Source organism: Urocitellus parryii, chromosome 7 (genome assembly GCF_045843805.1).
Source record: "Urocitellus parryii isolate mUroPar1 chromosome 7, mUroPar1.hap1, whole genome shotgun sequence".
Lineage (NCBI taxonomy): Eukaryota > Metazoa > Chordata > Mammalia > Rodentia > Sciuridae > Urocitellus > Urocitellus parryii.
The window spans coordinates 131,464,250-131,484,378 of NC_135537.1; the positions used below are offsets into that span (position 1 = coordinate 131,464,250).

General features: G+C 43.8%; 3 pseudogenes; 1 reads left to right on the forward strand and 2 right to left on the reverse strand.

Moving 5' to 3' along the window:
- Window positions 1-2,753: 2,753 nt before the first annotated feature.
- On the reverse strand, window positions 2,754-3,459 carry LOC144255948 (bcl-2-like protein 1 pseudogene; annotated as a pseudogene).
- Window positions 3,460-4,619: 1,160 nt separating this feature from the next.
- LOC144256170 (ras association domain-containing protein 5 pseudogene) lies at window positions 4,620-5,567 on the reverse strand (annotated as a pseudogene).
- An 8,269-nt stretch (window positions 5,568-13,836) lies between these two features.
- Window positions 13,837-14,845, forward strand: LOC144255873 (olfactory receptor 1E2-like; annotated as a pseudogene).
- The last annotated feature ends 5,284 nt before the right edge of the window (window positions 14,846-20,129 follow it).

A 20,129-nucleotide genomic window follows, 5' to 3' on the forward strand; every position in this document is an offset into this window, starting at 1 on the left:
GATTTTTCTTTTTAAGGGAGGAAAGTGATAAGACTGAGCATGAGGCAGCAGATAAACAGGCTTTTTGTGGCTTAAAAACTTGTTGTTATCTCATGTTGTTTTTGTAGTTCTGAAGATGATGCACAGGGTTTATGACAAGGGATTAGCATTGCTCTGGGATGGGACATTATGGACTCGGCCTTGGTAAAGGAGGAAAATTCTGAGGCTACATGAAGCTTGGGTTGGAACTGACTCAAGAGGGACTTGGGAAAGCAGAGGACAGCAAATAAACAGTCATTCAGAGGCTGGTTGAGGACACCAGTTCTATTTTTGAGAAATGGCAAGTCCTTCTCCCTTTGCATTGGAGCGTCTCTGCGGTCCTGGCTACTTGCTGGAATCATCTGGCTAATTTATTTTAAGCTTGACCCTGAACAAGGAGCCAGTACAAATATTCAGAGTCACGAATCTGATCCTCCCTGTCAAAAACCCTGATATTACTTCTTGGGAAGTCAAAGTCCAGGAAGCCAGATGGGTAGGAGGTATGAGACCCTCACCCTATGCTTCAAGTGAGGGCTCCCCTGGCCTTGTCTCCCACACTGCTGATGTCCACCTCCCGGCAGAAGCAAGCCAGCAGCAGAGCTTCATGCAAACACACCCTGCTCCCATCTCTCTGCAACAAAAGGCACTGAGGTCAATGGGGAGCCAGGCCCACAGGTTCACTGAGCACATGCCTGGCCAGCATCACAACAGCAAGGACTCCAAGTTGGCCCAGTTGGAGGATCTCCCTCTGTCATCAAGGCCACACCTCTGGCAGCACCTGGAGACCCGAGAGTTCCAGGGGGAGGAGGAGGCCGTGCTGGAGGCCCAGGGGGAACCTAAGGCAGCCAGGCCCTTCTCTGCTGATGACGGAGGCAAGGCTCTAGACAACTTAGTATTTAATTTGAATAAAGAGTACAAAAATCCAACGTCATCCAAATATTATGAAGACTAAAATCTCACCATTTGATTTTATAAATCCTGAAGGAAAAAATAAGCTTGAAATAGTAAGCTACAAAAATAACGTTGAAACTACTCTTTAGCTTTGAAGACCCTTTTATTGACTTTGGCAAGTTTTATGCCAAATGCAATGCTAGTAGCATTCACATTGCATGATTGATCATTTTACAGGTCTTTGTGTTTGGGATTGGACCCAGAGCTGCATGCATGCTAGGTAGGTAGGTGAGCTATACCTCAGTGCCTAACTTTTTTCTTCCCACTGAGTCAACACAGTTTATTACTGACCTGCACTTTCACTTTCACACAGACTATTTTAAAGAGCTACAACAACTGAAGGAGAGAGGGGGGACAGGTACCTCTCAGGAGCTAAGACCCCTAGGACAGCTTTCCTGGAACAGGGCAGGGGAAGGAGCATTAATTAGGCCGCCAATCTCCAGGCACCAGCTCTCCACCTGCACGCTCACAGCAAGCCAGCAGCTCCTCACACGTGAATACACACACACACACACACACACACACACACACACACACACACACTTAATAAAAATAGTATATCATCTTCACAAGGAATGAAAACTTGTCTGGAATATGTACAGCAGAGGGCCTGGGGTGGACAGTGCTATGCTGGGACTCCCAGGGATGAGACAGGACAAGGCTGGAGTAGAGGGAGGACTGAAGGGCCAGGCCACTTTGACCTTGGCAGCCTGGATGCCCAGGATGGACAGTAGGGCAATATCTACCTGGTCAGGCAACACAGGCCCTTCCAGTCAACCCCCACCCACTGGCCTGTGCCCTAAGGTCTCCTTCCCACCATTCCTTCCTGAGGTAGGGAAGACCCCAGGGCTCCTACTGCTGTTCTCTATATTTCCCCTTTACATCTGGGGGAGTCCCCTGAATCCCTGTACCCAATAGACAGTAGCCCAGGGAAACGATGCCACAGGATGATCTTGTAGGAAGTGAGGCAGCTGAGGCCATAAATAGCTCTGAGGCAACTGTCTTGGGCCCAGATGGTCCCTCGGTCATGTTCATGGGAGCCAGGAGAGAGGAGGGAAAGGGACTAGCGGGGGGTGTTAAACTATAAGGGCCACCCTAGGTTTAGCATGGGGGTACTTCCTGCAGCAATAGCACCCTCCCTCCTAATTAGGACTGGCTTCTAGCCAGAGGCCTTTGGAAAATATTCACACTAGGAGTGGGGACTTGGTCCAGGCCAGAGGGGAGGAGGAAGTCCTGATCCTTGCTTCTTTATCCCAAGCAGCCTCTATTCCTAATTAGTCAAAAGTGGCCTCTAAATGGTTCTTGGGGGTAGAGATGGAAGGAATAGGTCCAGATGGGATGGAAAATGATGATCAACTCTGAGGTTACTAACATTAAAAAAAAAGGCAATATAGTCTTTTTCTAGGGAAGTGGGTCAAAAACTGTTCTAGCTTCTAAGAAAGCAGTCTTAGAGGCTAAGGGGTAGTAAGGATTCTACCAACCAGGTAGGGCCCTTCTGCTCCTAGCTGCCCCTACCCACTGCCAGCCTTCATAGGACAGATTTTAGGGAAAATCTGTAGACTTCAAGGCCAAGAGAACTGAGGTATGCAGGAAGGTGGCTGTCATAGAATCATGGTAGATCTAGAAAACTAACTGCAGGGACCCAGGTATAGGCCCAAGCCAGTGATGGACGGTGGGTGTGGCCTGCATGTAATGGTTCTCCTGGTGGCAATGCTGGTTGGACACAGGGATGTGGTGGGGTGGGGTGGAGTGGGAGGGAGGGTGAGTGGGTGGTCAGTGTCTGGTCATTTCCAACTGAACAGCCAGACCAGCAGAATCATGCCAGCCACAGTCATGCCCATCAGGAAACAATGGTTGAAGCACTCCTGGCCCTTCTAGCTCTTCACTGCCACATTATTCTCATAGAGTTCCACAAAATGTCCCAGCCGCCATTCTCCTGGATCCAAGTCTCTAGGTGATCATTCAGGTAAATGGCCATCCAACTTGCGATCTGACTCACCAATACCTGCGTCTCCTTGTCTATGCATTCCACACACTATGTTCCCTGAAAGACAAAAAGGCTACAATGTGACCCCAGTTTACCTCATCCTGGAAGAGTTCATTCACTACCTGTTCAAAGCTCTGATGTCCCCAGAGTGATGTGGAGCTGGGATATCACGTCACTGAATGCCTTCCACCACCATAGTTCAAACTTGTCACCTGCCTCCCTTAGTGCTTGCTTCACTCCTGCCATGGGGTCACCTCAGGGGCATCCAAACTCCTGTTGTGGCCAGTGGCTCCACTCACCATGGGGCTGTCCATCAGATGCCAGGATGGGTTTCCATTGATGGCACTGGTGGGCTCCGCCTCTGATTCAGTCCCTTCTGGGGCTTCAATCTTATTCTCTTCCACATCACTAAACTGACTCCAGCTGTATTCTTTCTGGGAAAGCTTGTAGGACAGAAAGTCAATCACTAGCTCCTGGTTGCTCTGAGCCATTTTAAAAATAGAGATTGGCTCAATCAGTCCAGTGTCCAAAACATCTGCTCACTCACTGTGTCTGATCTCTGCTTAATGATTCTCTTCTAAGATCCAAAGCCAAGATAAGGTTCTGAGAGGACCGGCTGTTCTTTGCTGAATTCCTCGTCCAGACTCTACTCCACAGTGCCCGCCCACTGCTCCGGGTCTCCTCCTGTGCTGCCACCCACCAGTTGCACAGGTGTCCTCTCCAAGATGGACGAGGCATGTAAGGTTGCCACCGCCAATGCACTATGTTCCCCCTAGACATGTTTCTCTGCAATGCTTTCTGGCTTTCTCTTGCAGCCTGATTTCTGGACTCAACAGGAGACTTTAAAAATGGTAAATGGCTAGTTTCCCCTTAATGGAAACACATGAGGATGATGGCAATGTTAAATTCAAATTTGTAACTTAAAAACAAACAGTATTGACAAAGATGTGACGATCAAACACATGTATGTACGCCTTTGGGTTTACTCATGCACAGTCTTGCTAATGAGGACCAGGGCCAGAGCAGGCAGCAACTTCGCTGCAAATCTCTGAGCCAGCCTCAGCCTTGGTGCTCCTTACCCCAGCAGCTAGGCCAGAGGCCACATGAACTTCCCTTAAGCAGGAACAGCAGGTGCCTTGGGCAGTGTGGGACAACCCTTTTCTGAACATTATTCTGCTTTCAGGAACTTAGCTCAGACCTGCTAAAGGAATATGCTACAACACTTGACCTAAATAAAGGTTTTGAAGGTGGTGAATAAGAGAAACTAAAGATGAGTCAAAGCCAGAGAAAGAACATAGAGTTCTAAAACCTTTTACTGGTTTCCTTTTGCTGGCTGGTGTGAGAAGTTCTGGTTTGGTAACAAAAGAGGCAACTATTTGGTCAGTGAAAGGCCTGCAGCTTGAGAGATGCCAATGTTGTCCATCTCATGAGTTCTGATCCTTGGCGGAGTCTGTTGGGGGGCACAGCATGGGAAGTGGGCAGGAGTCAACCCCCCCACACACAGACACTTGTCCATGGAAGAGACTTTGTGCCACGTCTGGAACAGCTGGGTGGGTACAAATACACCCACCAGAGGTGTCCTGAGAAAAAGTATCTGCTGCAAAATAATAATTATTAATAAAAACAAATCTGAGAGCATTAGGAGGAGAGGAAGCAAGACCAGTTACCCAGGTTTGCCCTGGGATTCTCTTAAAGCCTCCTCCAATTTCTGTCTAAACTTGTCATACTTCTTCTGCACTTGCTGGATTTTGTCCTGTTCCTCCTTTTCCAAGATCCTTAGGAAGTTCTGGAACTCAGGGATGGAGAATGTGTCCCACTCCCTCCTCCAGTTTCATTCTCCTTTAGCACAAAGTTGAGGACATCTGTGTCTGGCCAGCAAGGAGGCACAGATAGAGGGAGCAGTCAGCAACAAAGAGTTTCTAGAAGAGCACTTGACCATCCTTGTGTATTTGCTTAAAAAGTACAGACTTTGAGGGATTTTCCACAACCATAAACCTCTTGAGCAGCCTGTGATTGTGCTGCTGATGGGCAGATACTAGAAGACATCCAGTGGCATGTAGAAAGATGTCTGCTTGCCCGTCATCGCCCCAGGTTCACTTCCTTGATGGCATCCTTGATGGACTGGGGCCTGATCCCAGCAGGCACTGCCATGGACCGCAGAAGTTTCAAATGCACTTTGATGAAACCCGTGTATGTGCCATCTTCGCTCAGCTTCATGCCCAGGCAGTTTTTCTCCAGGCTGTTGTGGCTGTTGATCTGCTTGATCTCCTGCAGTGTAGGCAGAGGAGATTCCCGAGATTCCCTCCTCCACCATCTTACAGATGTTCTCTGACAGATGTCTGCTTTTCACATTCCTTAAAAAGGTCCTCTTGGCCGTGAAGAAGCAATCTTCCAACTCCTCCTCTAGGCTGCAGTACTTCTTACTGCTCATGCTGCTCTCCACCCGCGTCTGGACCAGCTGGCTAGCTCGCTCAGCCCAGGGGCACCATCTCCTCTGTTTTTGAAGAATTTGTCGAATAAATTCTCCAGAGCAGCTGCACAATTTTACATCCCCACCAGCAATGTATGGGAGTTCTAATTCCTCCGCATTCTTACCAATATTTTTTTCCATTTTTAAAAGCTAAAATCAAACTGGTGTACAACTAGTATTTTGGAAAGCCTTCCTTGAAACTTTTAAAGATCTGTAGAGGATGACTGATGACGCTGAACATCTTTTCATGGACACGGGGCCACATGGGGCCATTTATACATCTCGTTTGGAGAAATATTCGTTGAGTTCCTTTGCACATTTTAATTGGGCTTTTTGTCTTTATCACTTAGTTGTGAGAATTCTTTATACATTTCTACATATTAATACTCTTACAAACTGATATGCAAATGTTTTCTCCCATTTGTAGGTTGTTTATTAACTTTTCAGATAGTGTTTGTTGATACATACATGCTTTTTATTCATCTATTCTTGCTTCTGTTGTGAGGGTTTTTTTTTTGTTGTTGTTGTTATTGTTGTTTGTTTTGTTTTGGTCATAACCACAGAACCACAGCTAAATCCACCTTCATGAAGATTACTCTTACATTCTAGGAGTTTCATAGTCTTAGCTCTCATATTTAAATCTTTCAGTAATTTATGTGTTACTGTTTGTATGTCTTCTTTTGAGAAATATCTAGTTCAGGGCCCTTGCCCATTTCTTAATGGGATTATCTATTTTCTTTCAATAGAGTTTGTGTTCCTTAAATATACTGGATATTAATCTCTTATCAAATGCATGACTTGCTAACAAAGAATATTTGTGTATTTTATTTTTCTTTATTTCTTTCATCAGTGCTTTATATTTCTTGCTCCTATAGATCTTTGATGTATTTTTGTTAGATTTATTCCAAAATATTACATTTTAGGGAGATGAGAATAAAAATGTCATTGTGTTTTTAATATAAAATTCCACATTCTCATTGTTAGAGTGCAGGAAATCAATTGACTCATGTATATTAGCTTGAATCATACAAACTTCCTATAACTATTTGTTAGTTATGGAGTTATTTTGTGAACTTTTTTTGGTTTACTACTTAGAGGACCATGTCAGCATCAGACACAGTTTTATTTCCACTTTTCCAATCTATCACTATTTGTTTTTCCCCTCTTATCACATTAGCCATGATTCTAGTACTATGTTGAAAAGTGGAGATGATAAGCAACATGCTTGCCTTGTTGATGATTTTAGGAAGAATGTATCAAGTTTCCCACCATTAAGTATATAAGCTGTAGGTTATTTGGTAGCTATTCTTTCTGAAGTTGAGGTTCTTCCTATCTATATCCAACTTACCAAGGGTTTTTTTTTTTTTCATGAATGGGTACTGGATTTTGTCAAGCAATTTTCTCTGCATTTAATGATTTGATCATGTGATTTTTTTCTTTAGGTTGTGATGTGATGGATTTTACATTATTGATTTTTGAATGTTAAACCAGCCTCATATATCACTTGGATAGATTTCACTTGGTCATGGTTTATAATTCTTTTTATACATGATTGTATTTCATTTGCTAATATTTTTGGTTGAGAATTTTTACATCTGTATTCATGAAAGATATTTGACTGTACTTTTCTTGTAATGTCTTTATTGGGTTTTGGTATTATAGTAATTCTATTCTCATAGAATGAATTAAGAAGTATTCCCTCTTCTTCTTTATTCCAAAGAGGTTCTACAGAATTGGTATCATTTTCTCCTTAAATGTTGGCAGAATATACCCAAATATACTATTTGGGTTTGGCACTTTCTCTTTTAGAAGGTAATTACTTATTGGCTCAAGTTCCTTGATTGGTACAGGCCTATTCTGATCATCTATTTCTTCTTGGGAGCACTTGTGAGATTTTTTTTTTCAAGGAATTGGTCTCTTGCATCTAGATTAGTGAATTGATGGTAATATAGTTGTTCACAATATTATTTTATTCCTGATGTAAGTATTTATGTCATTTCTATCTCTTCCTTTCTCTCTCTTAGTCTGACTAGAGGCATCTTAATTTCATAGATCTTTTCAAAGAAGCAGCTTTTAGTTTCACTGGTTTTCTTTATCGATTTCCTGTTTCAATTATGTTGATTTCTATTCTCATTCTATTATTTATTTAATTCTGTTTAATTTAAATTTAATTTACTCTTCTTTTTCTAACTTGATAAAATAGAAGTACGGACTATCATCTTTAGATCTTTTTTACTTTTGAATACATGCATTTAATGCCATAAGTTTTTTCTCTAGGGACTGCTTTTGTTGCATCCTGGTAATTTTTATAAGATGTACTTTCCTTTTCATTGAGTTCAAAGTAATTTTAAGGATTGTTTGAGAATTGAAAAATCGACCCTTTTATTATTATGTAATGAGAAAGGGCAAAAAAAAGAACATGACAATTACTTCTGGAATTTTTCATTAAATATTGTAGGACTATGGTTTAGTGGAAGTAAATGAAATCAGGAAAAATGAGAACATGGATAAGTGGAACTATTGTGTCTCAAAACTATAAAACACTGATTAAAGAAACAAAAGATGTAAGAAATGGAAATGGAAATGCATACTATGGTCTGAACTGGAAGACTCAATATTCTTAAAATGTTGACTCTTCAAAAACTTCTCTCAGGATTCAGCAAAATTCCAATCATAATTCTAACAAGATTCTTTTGTGTACAAAATGATGATCTTACTATAGAATTTATTCGAGAAGGCAAAGCTAGAAATTAAAATCAGTTTTGAAAGAGAAGAGCAAAATAGAAAGTTTCACATTTCTTATTTCTAGTCTATTAAGTGACAATGACCAACGAAGTGTGATACTAAAGAAAAGATAGAAACATAAATCACTATTGAGAGTCAGAATAGCATAAAATTCAGAACTAGATTTACTTTTATATCCTCCATTGATTTTTAATACTGTAACCAAGGCAAATCAATGGACTATAGCCTTCAACAAATGATGCTGGAAAGTTCAGATTTCTCATGCTAAAGAAACAAAACAACAACAACAACAACAAAACCCTTTACTCCATTCCTTTCATCCTCTAAAATAATTTAACTTAAAATGCATCATAGACCTTGTTATTTGTGTGAGTATGAGGAGAGTTCCCATGACATCTTTCTCCGGAGTCAGAAAAATCCCAGAGACAGGTGCAGTGGCACACACCTATAATTCCAGCTTCTTGGGAGGCTGAGGCATGAAGATTGTGAGTCAAAGCCAGCCTCAGCACTTAGTGAGGCACTAAGCAATTCAATGAGACTGTGTCTCTAAATAAAATACAAAAAAGGACTGGGGATATGGCTCAGTGGTTGAGTGTCCCTGAGTTCAATCCCAGTACCAAAATAAAATAAAAAGTCCCAGAACAAAAATTAAAGAACAGGTGGAAAAGGATTGAAGGAAAGTGATGTCAAGTTGCATCCACTCAAGCTGGTTGAAGCCAGTGCAGAGCTGGTTCCTGCAGCTGTGGCTGAATGAAGAGACGAGACTGATGAACCTAAAATGTTGTATCAAAATATGTATTTCTGCCAGGGATGTAACAACTATTTCACTGATTTGGAAATTGGAAATATAGTACAGTCTCTTTCTCTGTATTTTGTTTTTTGGCTAAACCAATGCACAAAAAGGAGAGGTGATTAATACTGATACCAAGGAAAAGGTTGTTTGTACACAACTAGAGTGGGGAGGACTGAGTCTGAAAACCTGGGGTAATTTTTGGGTATCACATCCTATTTTCATGTCCAGAAATAAATGTTAATATAATCTATAACAACCCAATAAGACTATAGAGGATGCAGATTCCTTAGGAATGAAGTTTGCACTGTATCACCATGCACAGAACTTAATTTAGTTGGTGACTTCCGATTTCTGGAGCCATATGGAGCAGGCAGTTGAAGAAGGGAATATAAATGATGGTATGGCCTTGTAATCAATTTCAGGAACATAGAACATGACATTAGGAAGTCATCTGATAGAGTCATCTGAAGAGTATTTGGGATGGTGTTAATGATGGGTGCTATGAAGGTTTTCCTAGAGAGGTAAGGAGGCAAAAGTAACTAAATAATGTGGAATCTGAGCTTCTTTTTCTAACTTGACCTGAGAAAGTATTGGACATGATGTGGAGGTGTTCATCTTTTTTTTTATTCCTGTCCTTTCCTTATATAGGCATATATGAGCAGGCTGCACCAGCACAGAACTCCTGCCCATTCCCCAAGCAGCCAGTGATTAAGCATCCATCCCTGAGCTTGTTTCCATCCTCAATGTTCCCCAAAGTATAGTCAGCTGTGATCAATGGCTATAATCACTCACTGTGGCAGGACTCTGAGAGAATTGTCTTAATGAGGTCCTGATTAATTACTTTGTTTATAATTAGTTATCCCAGGATCTGAAGTCCATTGGGAGCCGATTCCCTAAGGTGCAGCAATGAGTAGCAAGAGATATGAGCTGGGGTGGTGTAGACACAGATTATGACTATAGAGGTTTTTACTCCACATGCCTACAATGAATGAAGGGAGATGGATCTCAGGTCAGAGGTCACTCTTAGAAATCCAAGGTAAATCAAGAAGGGTGTGCTTATTTCACCTGTAGTGTCTTTTCATTTTGAAGGTATAGTTTTTCCAGGTTATGCATACTCTAGGATGTTTTATTTTAATGGGATGGCTTATCTGTTCTATAACCCTCTGCCTCTCACATCTTCCCAACATTCTATAAGTATTTTGTCTAATGTCTGCAAGTTGAATTGTTAATGATAACATTCATAAATATCAATGTGCAGTATATCTTATGATACAACGACAAGATTATATCATTTCAACATAATGACAGCTCTGTGAGCTAGGTAGGCTTTAATGCAATAAGCTTTAAATGCAATTGCTTTCTTTTCAAATCATCTGTAAAGAATTAACATTTTTTGGACAGCCCCCCTCTTAAGACATTGTGATTAAATTTTTCTGAGAGGATCCAATAATCTGCAGTTTAAAGAAAATGTTTGTCCTTCCTATTCCTGTGCAACCCATCTACCAAAGCATTGACTTTCTGTGGGTATTAAGGAAAAATATAAAATCTGAACCATGAAGTCAGAATAAGTATTTTAACAATTTGCCCAAGTGAGTTGCATGTACACTAAGGTCTAGAAGCACTGCCCTCACTGATTCCTATGTGCACCCCGCACTGAGAATTCCTGATTTCAAGGGTCAGGGAGACATGAAGGTTAATCCATCCTCAGCACAGCAGCTGAAAGTGATGCCTCTTGTTTGTGATTCCTAGACACACTCTTGACATCTGGGATGGAATTTCCTCAGTTACAAGGAAAGAAAACTTATGAGAAACCAGGTATATGATTTGCAGTAGACATTTTCTTCCCATTGCAATGTCAGCAGATAATGTTCAAGTGTAAAAACTGCTAATGCAGCAGAATTAAACACCACTAGCAGGGTGAAGATCCCAGTGGTTGGCTTCCATTATGTCTTTTTAGTTAAGGAGCTCCTTGCCCCTCCTCTGATTTATTTGTCAGATTTGGGGTACAATGGGCTATATAAGAGTCAGAATTTTCCAGAAATCAGAACCAGACCATTTACACAGATAAATATGTGTAGATAAAGAGGAAGGGGTAGAGAAGAACAGGGATAAAGAGTGAGAAAGAGATTCATTTTAAGGAATTAACTCTCATGATCATGGGACAGGCAGGTCTGAAATCTACAGGGCAGGTCAGTAGAGAGGATGCCCCGTAATGTTGATGCTACCATCTTGGGTCTGAAGGCAAACTGGAGCAGAACCCTTTTCTCTTCAGCAGACTTAGTCTTTCCTCTTAAAGCTTTCACTTAATGTATGAACCCACCTCCCCATGAAGGGTGATTTGTTTTATTGATTTGAATGCTAGTCATATTACAATGCCTTCCCAGAACCATCTAGATTGGTGTTTGACCCAAAAAAGGTGGTGTGGTTTGGATCTGGAATGGCCACCAGTCTCATGTGTTCAGAGGTGGGCTTTGGGGAAGTGATTGGATCTAAGGCCTCTGAGTTCATCAGTGGATTAATCCATTGAGGGTTGAATGGACCACAGGGAGGTGGGACCTAGATGGAGGAAGCAGGTCACTGGAGACAAGCCCTGGAGGGGGTTTATCTCTGGGCCCTTCCCTCCCTCCTTTCTGCATCCTGGCTGCCATGAGCTAAGCAGCTTTCCTTCACCACACCCTTACATCATTTTGATCTGCCTCACCTCAGGCCAAGAGCAACAGAGCCAGGCAACCATGGACGGAAACTCTAAACTGTGAACCAAAGTAAACTTTCCACCTTTAAGTTGCTTATATCAGGGATTTTGGTCATAGTGATGAAAATCTAACCAAGTCTTACAATTAGGTACCAGGGCCTAGCCGAGTTGAAACAAAATGAAACTAACCATGAAATTAACCATCACATGGGCTGTGGATAGTGGAGGAAGAACTCAATTAAGGGCTTGGAGGTAGAATTGTTTTTGTTTCCCCCATAATTTCTAAAATTACCATCATGTTAATTTTTCTCCACACCAATATCAATGACATAAGGTGAAACGAAGCATAAAAGACTTTTAGACGAGCTGCTGTGGTTGTAGCTCAGTGGTAGAGTGCTGGCCTTGCATGTGTGAGGCCCTGGGTTTGATTCTCAGCACCACATAAAAATAAACAAAAAAATGAAGGTATTGTGTCCATATAACCTAATAAATAAATAAATAAGACTAGAAACCTCCTAGGTTTCTAAGGTCTTAAAAAAAGGGGGGAGTTTTAGACCAACTCAATACAAAGTAGTGAAATGAGAAGTAGATCTAATATACCCTAATGCTTTTCATGTTTGCAAATTACATCCATGAAGTTTGTAACAGAGTGTCAAAATGCACAGCTAAACAGTTAAGAAGTGAGTTCTTGTTCTGGAAACAATTGACAGTAGTGGTAATTTTAACTTGATAGAGTTTTGCTGTCATTGAAGGTGAAGGAATGCGTGCCTCAGCCTGAGAGGCAGTCAGTGAGTATTTATGGGACACTGACCACGTCAGGCTCCAGGCCGGGGGCTGCCCTGCTGCAGTCATGAGGCAGACATGACTTTTCTTCATGGAGTTCATAATCAATGGGAAGTCAGCCGTCAAACAGGGATCAGGGCACTGAGTGCCATGAGATGAGTCCAGGATGCTGTGGAAACTGTAGCATGATACAAGGAAGGTTTAGCTTAGCAAGTGCCACATAATACCCTGAAAGATGAGGGGGTAGGCCAGGTGAAGAGGGAGGCAAGGAAAGCAGGTGGGAGGCAGGACAAACAGCAAGTGTGAAACACTGGAGCCTAGAAATGATGGCTTCAGCCCAGCACTGCTGACAGGGGAGGCAAGAGGCATCGTGCAGCCAGGAGAGGCTGAGGAAGTGGGAAAGGATCAGGTAATGAAGTCTCATTTGTGCTCCTGAAGGGAACTTTGCCTTTTTCTTAAGAGCACTGAGAATCTATCACTGGATATAACCAGAAGAGAGGAATGAATTTCATCTTATAATGTCACAGTGTGAAAGAAAGTATTTGGAGGAGAAGGGTATTAAAGCTTAGAAGCAGGAATTTAAGAGGCAGTTCGCACAGTTCAAGTGACATAGGAGGTCAGCTTGTCTAAGGTAGTGATGTTTGGAACAAAGAGTGGATGAATTCAGAATGCAGTGCAGACTCTGTAGGACTTGTTGGATTGGATATGGATGGTGAGAGAAATGAGTGAGTGAAACAAAGCTCTCAGGTTTCTGAGTGTGAGCCTGAATTCCTTTTACTTAATATGAGAGACAGGAGGACAGGGTTGGGAAAGGAGCAGGCAGAGATCATGAATTTCACTTGGGATCTGTTCTGCTTACTATGCCTGTGGTACATTCAAGGGAAGAAAATCATTAAGTCTTAAAATAGGGTTCTGTAGGATAGAAAGAGGTCAACACCTGAGTTTTAAATGATATTTGAAACTTTGAAGTACATGAGTTTTTCTTGGGAGTATATGTTGAATTAGAAGGCTGCAAAGTTTAGAAAAATTCCTAAAGAGCATGACCATGTCAGAAACTGAAAAAGCAGAACCCATTTATAATCACTGAGGGTGACTGGCCTGTCAGAAAAGCAAAAACCAAACCAAACCAAACCACATCAATACATTTTGTGTGTCATAAATGTTTACCAAAAAAATGGAATATTATACCATGTTAAAAAGAAGTGAAGCAAATGTCATGTCTTTTTTAAAAGATTATAATTATACACATTTGTGATATAAGATGGTAATTATTGCAAAGAGTGAAATAAAGATTTTTTGATAGATCCCTAACAGGTTTTATATCATAGAAGTATGTAATTTTATTTGAGTTTCTAAAGGACTGAATTATTTTCTCTTTAAGAAACTGGAGACAGAGCATGACAGAGTTTCTCCTCCTAGGCCTGCCCATCCAGCCAGAGCACCAAAACCTGTTCTATGCCTTGTCCCTGGCCATGTATCTTACCTCTGTCCTGGGGAAGCTCCTCCCCATTATCCTCATTCGCCTAGACTCCCATCTGCACACGCCTATGTATTTGTTTCTCAGCAACTTGTCTTTTTCTGACCTCTGCTTTTCCTCTGTGACCATTCCTAAACTGTTGCAGAACATGCAGATTCAAATTCCCTCCATCCCCTATGCAGGCTGCCTGACTCAAATGTACTTCCTCCTGTTTTTCGGAGACCTAGAGAGCTTCCTCCTTGTGGCCATGACCTATGACTACTATGTGGCCACCTACTTCCCCCTGCACTACAGCCCCAAGCTCTGTCTCTCCCTGGTGGTGCTGTCCTGGGTGCTGACCATGCTCCATGCCCTGTTGCATATTCTGCTCATGGCAAGACTATTTTTTTTGTGTGTGTGTGATGCTGGGAATTGAGCCCAGGGCCTTGTGCATGTGCAGCAAGCACTGTACCAACTGAGCTATATCCCCACCTTAGACCATCTTTTTTTGTGTGGACAACATGATCCCCCACTTTTTCTGTGACTTGTCTGCTGTGCTGAAGCTGGCCTGCTCTGACACCCATGTCAATGAGTTGGTGATATTTATCATAGGAGGACCCGTTGTTGTCTTCCCATTCCTACTCATTATTGGGTCCTATGCATGAATTTTCTCCTCCATCCTCAAGGTCCCTTCTTCCTGTGGTATTCACAAGGCCTTCTCCACGTGTGGCTCCCACATTTCTGTGGTTTTACTGTTCTTTGGGACAATTATTGGCCTCTATTTATGTCCATCAGCTAATAATTCTACTGTGAAAGAGACTATCATGGCTCTGATGTACACGGTGGTGACTCCCATGCTGAACCCCTTCATCTACAGCCTGAGGAACAGAGACATGAAGGGAGCCCTAGGAAGAGTTGTTTGTAAGAAGAAAAAGTCCTTCTGCGTTTGATGGAAACACTTGTGATTTTCATATCATTTTTTTCAGTGAATATATGGATATTAATATTGGAATATTATTCCAGAATTTTCCCCTCACCTTGGGAACCTTTGTTGATGTAGCACACTCACTACACAGTGGTTCAATATGTAAAAGAGAGGAAGCTTAGCAGTTCACCTAGAAGCTTAGCAGTTCACCTAGGCATGGGGGTCTTGGTGATCCGGATTTGCCTTTCTTTGTCTTCCCAAGTGATCCTGGGAAAGCCAGGTGTAAGAATTACTGTTTGATGTGATGTTCATGCCTAACATCCTTAGTTATCTCAGGATCTTATAATTTTATCTAGAACTCTGCTTTGTCTCTGGTGTCATTTTTAAATAGTTCTCTATAATCTTAGGTTAATATTAAATAAGATACAAAAATCTCAACCTTGTGGGTGAGAGCCCCTTGCCCTCCAGTGCTCCCCCAATGTCTCTTACATATGCTCTCCTGCAGACATTTTCACATCATTTTATCTTGAAGCCTTCTTCCCTCCCTCTCCTGGATTTATTTTCATGTTTAACATGTTCTGACTTGACCTAAACATAAATGGATCTTTCTTTTTTTTCCTTAAAATTGATATTTTATTTTTGCTACGATATTTCATTTTGTACATACCCTGATGATTACCTAACATGAAACTTTATTATTATTTTCCCCCAGTAATAGGAAGAGTAACTAGAGATTGGTTAAAATTTTTAGTTTGTAAGAACACCTCTCTTCTATTTGGTATTTTGGACTTTGACAATGTATTTTCTGTTTTTTTTTTCCCTACTCTCATGACAATTCAATGGGAATAGAAAAAATAGCATTGTTGTTTTACAGGCTTAAATTAAAGTTCAACATTTTCTTATATCACAAAGAGGGCCAGTTTGAACCTGTGTAAAATCACAAACCATCTGATTCTACAGTTTCTTCTCATTCTTCTCCCACTTCTGAAAGAGAAAGAGTATCCATTTTTAATTTCCTTCCTTCCTTCCTTCCTCCCTCCATCCTTCCCTTTTTTTGGTACTGAAGTGCTTTACCACTGAGCTATATCCCTAGTCCTCTGTATTTTTAATTTTGAGTAGGGTCTCTCTAGGTTGCTGAGGCTAGCCTCAAATTTGCTATCCTCCTGTCTCAGTATCCCAAGTTATTGTACCACCAACAATGCAGTTATCTTTCTTAAACTCTTGGCAGCACTGGTCCTTGATCTGTTTGTTTCCTTCATGCTCAGCAGTACTCATTCTCTTCTGGGTCATGAGGGTGAGGGCCCCTTGCTCAACCGTGTTCAGTTTCCTCTTGATCCTATGGTGAGCTCCCCTCACCCACCATTGCTCAGGATTCTCTGAGTTCTAGGTTCTATTGTTTCACCAGAGTAGAAACCCACTGGGATCTGTGGATAAGGAGCAATTCCTACCTTGACAGGACATTGTGAAATATGGCAAAGGACCATTTACTACCATCATGGAGAACTTCCTGAGACCTGTGAGAAACCACACTGTCCCACCATCACTGTGGTGCCTGAGATATTGCCCTAAAGGATATTCTCTCAAAGAATCTGTGTTGTGTGAGCTCCCCTTGCCCTCCAGCATGCAGTCTCCTCAGTGTCCTGAGTATGAGTACCCTCTTGCTCAGTGATGAGTCTCCTCTGTGTCTTGTGGGTGAGAGCCCCTCGCCCTCCAGTGGGTGAGCGCTCTTTGCCCACCAGTGCTAAAGCACCTATGTGTCCAGGGGCCTCACCCCAGTGTGTCTTCATTGCAGTTGGTTCTTGGTTGCCTACTAGTGAGCACCACCCTCTCTCTAGTGTTACTTCTTTATGAGAATATGGTGGGTGTTTTTCCTGCAGTTCCCTGGGCACCTTTGATCTTTGTTGTTGAGTGCATATTTCCTTTCTTGCCTGTCCCTCGAAGAGTTTGTTGTGTGTTTTGTTTTGGGCTCTTAGATGCTGGGAGTTTGAATTTCTTGGCTGCCTCTCGTGTGGTGCAGGAGTACTCTCAACTCGCGGTGGTCCTTCATCACCCCAGCTTGTGATGATTCCTGGAGACATCTGGCTGTCCTGGTTGGGTTGTTCTGTCCTCTTACTTAGATAGATCTGTAGCTGCTGACAGGCTTTCTGCAGGGTGCCTTTCTGCACTGTGCCAGACAGAGATGGCTGTCCTGAGGTTCAGAAGCCCTGAGACAGAGATTTCCTGTACCTACCCCTGAGCCTCCTTCTGACCAGGCTGCCTCCTTCTCAGGGTCATCCCTGGGAAAGGCTGGGAGCAGGGCTCTGCCCTCCTCCCAGGCTCTCTTTTTGTCCCTTCTGGGCTCTTATTCACTGATGACAGCCACAGTCAGCTTCATGGTCTGCCTCCTCAGTCACCTAGACTCTTTCTCAGGTTGGTCAGCTCTTCCCTAGAGGAAGTGTTGGGGATTAAGAGTGGGTTCTTCTTCCCTGTCTTTAGTCCAGATTTTGGGGGACATACTCACTGTGTTCTGCTCTGTACCCAGTGGGAGAAGCAGCACTGAGGGGAGGAACAAGAGCTCCAGACCCAGCAGATCCACACATCTGGGTCTCCCAGCTTCGTTCCTGTAGATGGCACTGCTTCTATGGGACAGGTGGAGGCAGATCAGCATCTTCCTTTGTTTTGGCCAAATGGAGATTGAATTTATTTATTTTTCTTTTTATATTGTCTTTTCTTATTTGTGATGTTGGTGAGTGCCCCTATCCAGTCCGCAGGGACTCTAGATGTTGGGCCCCGGGGATAAAAAAATGTCATCCCCGATGCTTGCTCCCCTGCTGAAACTCCCAAGGGTTCCCAGCCAACTGACCCTGGGCCCCTCAATGAGGTGCTGACCATGTCCCCTGCACAATTAGAGACTATGACAAGCCTGGGTCTGTGGTATCCCAGCTTCCAGTGTCTCTTCAGTCCCCTCTTGGACTCCCCACCTTTCTTCCCTGTTCCCCCCTGTGCCAGGCCCCTTCAGCAAGTCCTCCTAAGGGCATGGAGCCCCCACCTTCCCAGACCACCCTCAAGCAGCTCCTGGGCTTCAGGGCAGATCACTGGGGCATAGTCAGGGCTGGAGTGAGAGTCCAGAGAGGAGGGCGTCTGAGCCTCACTCTGGAGGCCCACCCTATGGTTAATATCCCCCTCCCTAGTTTTGCATTCAAAGAGGCAGCAGCTGGAGTCCAGCTCACTGGAGAAATGTGAAGGACATGGGGCAAATTCCTTCATTGGAAAGCCCCTAGAATCTGGGTCAACAGAAGGAAAGGTGAGGGGTGGAGGGAGTCCACAGCTTGAGGGCATGGGGAAACTGAGTTGTGTGGTGTGGCTGTTGTCCTGTGGATACCCAGGTGTGGCAGAGGGATGGGCAGCAGGAGGGCTGGGCCCTGATCCCTCAGTGTATCACTAGATGCAGCTAGGGCAGGAGGGGCTCAGGAGGGCCCAGGAGGGTGAGCCCCAGGGGAGTGCAAGCCCCTCCTCCAGGTCCCAAGGCCTCCACGGCCACCCCATATGGCACAGGAAACATAATCGGCAGCTGCAGGACACAAGGACACATGTGCACAGAACTTTCCAAATACTGGCTGAATAATGAACCACAAAAGAGCTTTAATAACATTCAAAGTATGGTGTGGATGGGGAGTGTGTGTGTGATGTGTGCATGTCATGTGTGTGCTGTGTTTGTGTGTGGATAGTTGGGTGCTGTGCATGTTATGTGTGGTTTGTACAGCAAAGTTTGGACAGGATGGTGTGTTTCTTGGTATTTGAGTTGTCATACTGTGTGTTGAGTGGGGATATGTGACTATGTGTGTTGGGTTGTGTGATGTGCAAGGAGGTGTGTGTGCATCTGGTATGTGTGTGTGTAGTTTTGTCCGTCAATTCTAGTGTGATTGTTCCTTTGCAGAGCCAGACCCTCAGGGTCAAGGTGCCACCTGCCCTGTGTTGGTGAGTGGCAGTTATGTTAATGACAGTGATCCCTTTGTCCACAGAACAGCCTGTGGCAGACAAGGGACTCCTGAGATTGATGTATAAGGCAAGGCCCAAGTGTCCATCATAGAATTCCTGTGTCAAGATGGCAGGTGGCTAGCGGGCCTGGTGCCCAGCAGGATCGTGGTTTCCTGTGGCCTCATGGAGGACTTCATCAATTTTCTCTGGGTTATTGTCTCCAAATATGCTACAAGACCAACAAGCCAGTAGGAAGCATTTGGGAAGCAAGTTGGTAACTGGACCAGCACACAACCCAGCCTCAAGCTCACATGTCTTGGGCTCAATAATGCAGATGAAGCAATCGAAGAAACTCTGCTCTCTTGGCCACTTCTAGAAATTGTCAAGCACTTGAAAGGGGAAGAGGAGGTGTTTATCCAGTAAGGCAGGATGAGCCCATGAAATGTGCACTGCAATGTGAAGTGGAAATCCTGTTTCAGACCAAGGGAGGAAACACTTCTGTGATGAGGAGTGAAGGTGAAGGAGCTGAGAAGCTGCACAAAGTGGACAGGGCCATGGTTGGTGCAGCTTCACAGAAGGTCACAGGGAGGAGGAACAGACCCTCCTGTCAGATGAACTCAGGCCAAAGCACCCCAGCTCTGCACATTTTTGGTTCTGAGGTTTTGACCGTGGGTTGTATGCATTGGCCCTTAGGTATGTGTTTATGGAGTACTCTGTGTGCATTCATTATTTGGGTCTTCAGGGAACGTCTGTCTGCTAGATGCTAGACAGTGGTCCTTTCCCCACAGGGCTCTGCCCTGGCCATTTGCCCTGTGCCTCCAGAGCCCTGCACTGCTGTCTGCCACTCCCTACGGCTCTCTCCCAGCAGCCCTGGAGCATTCTTCTCCAGGGCTCCATCCCTCAGCAGTGCTCTGGCCAGGCCTGTGTGCCACTCTCAACCAGAACACAGCCACAGAGCTGGCACCATCACCCTCCTAGCCAGGTTGGGCCTCCCTGGGCTTCTGCACCAGCTCCCAGCCCAAGGAGTGGGACTGAGCCTCCTTATGGGTGTTCTGGAGGCTATGGGGGAGCCAGACAGTGGAAGTTGGAGGGGGAGAGGGAGAGAATGTGAGCGCAGAGCAAGTGGGGGCTGGGGTACAGGAAATGCAGGCTGCTGGGGAGGAGGCTTCCAGTGAGGGTGCTGACTTGAGGGTGTGAAGGCAGGAGGAGCTTCCAGCTCTACCCTGCTCGTAAGACTTTGGAAGAACAGAGCTTTCCTATGTTGACAGCACCTTTTCTGCCCTGAGTCTGACAGGATGCTCGACACACCTCATGTCATGAACCATCTGCCTCCAGTCTGTAAGGGAACAGTG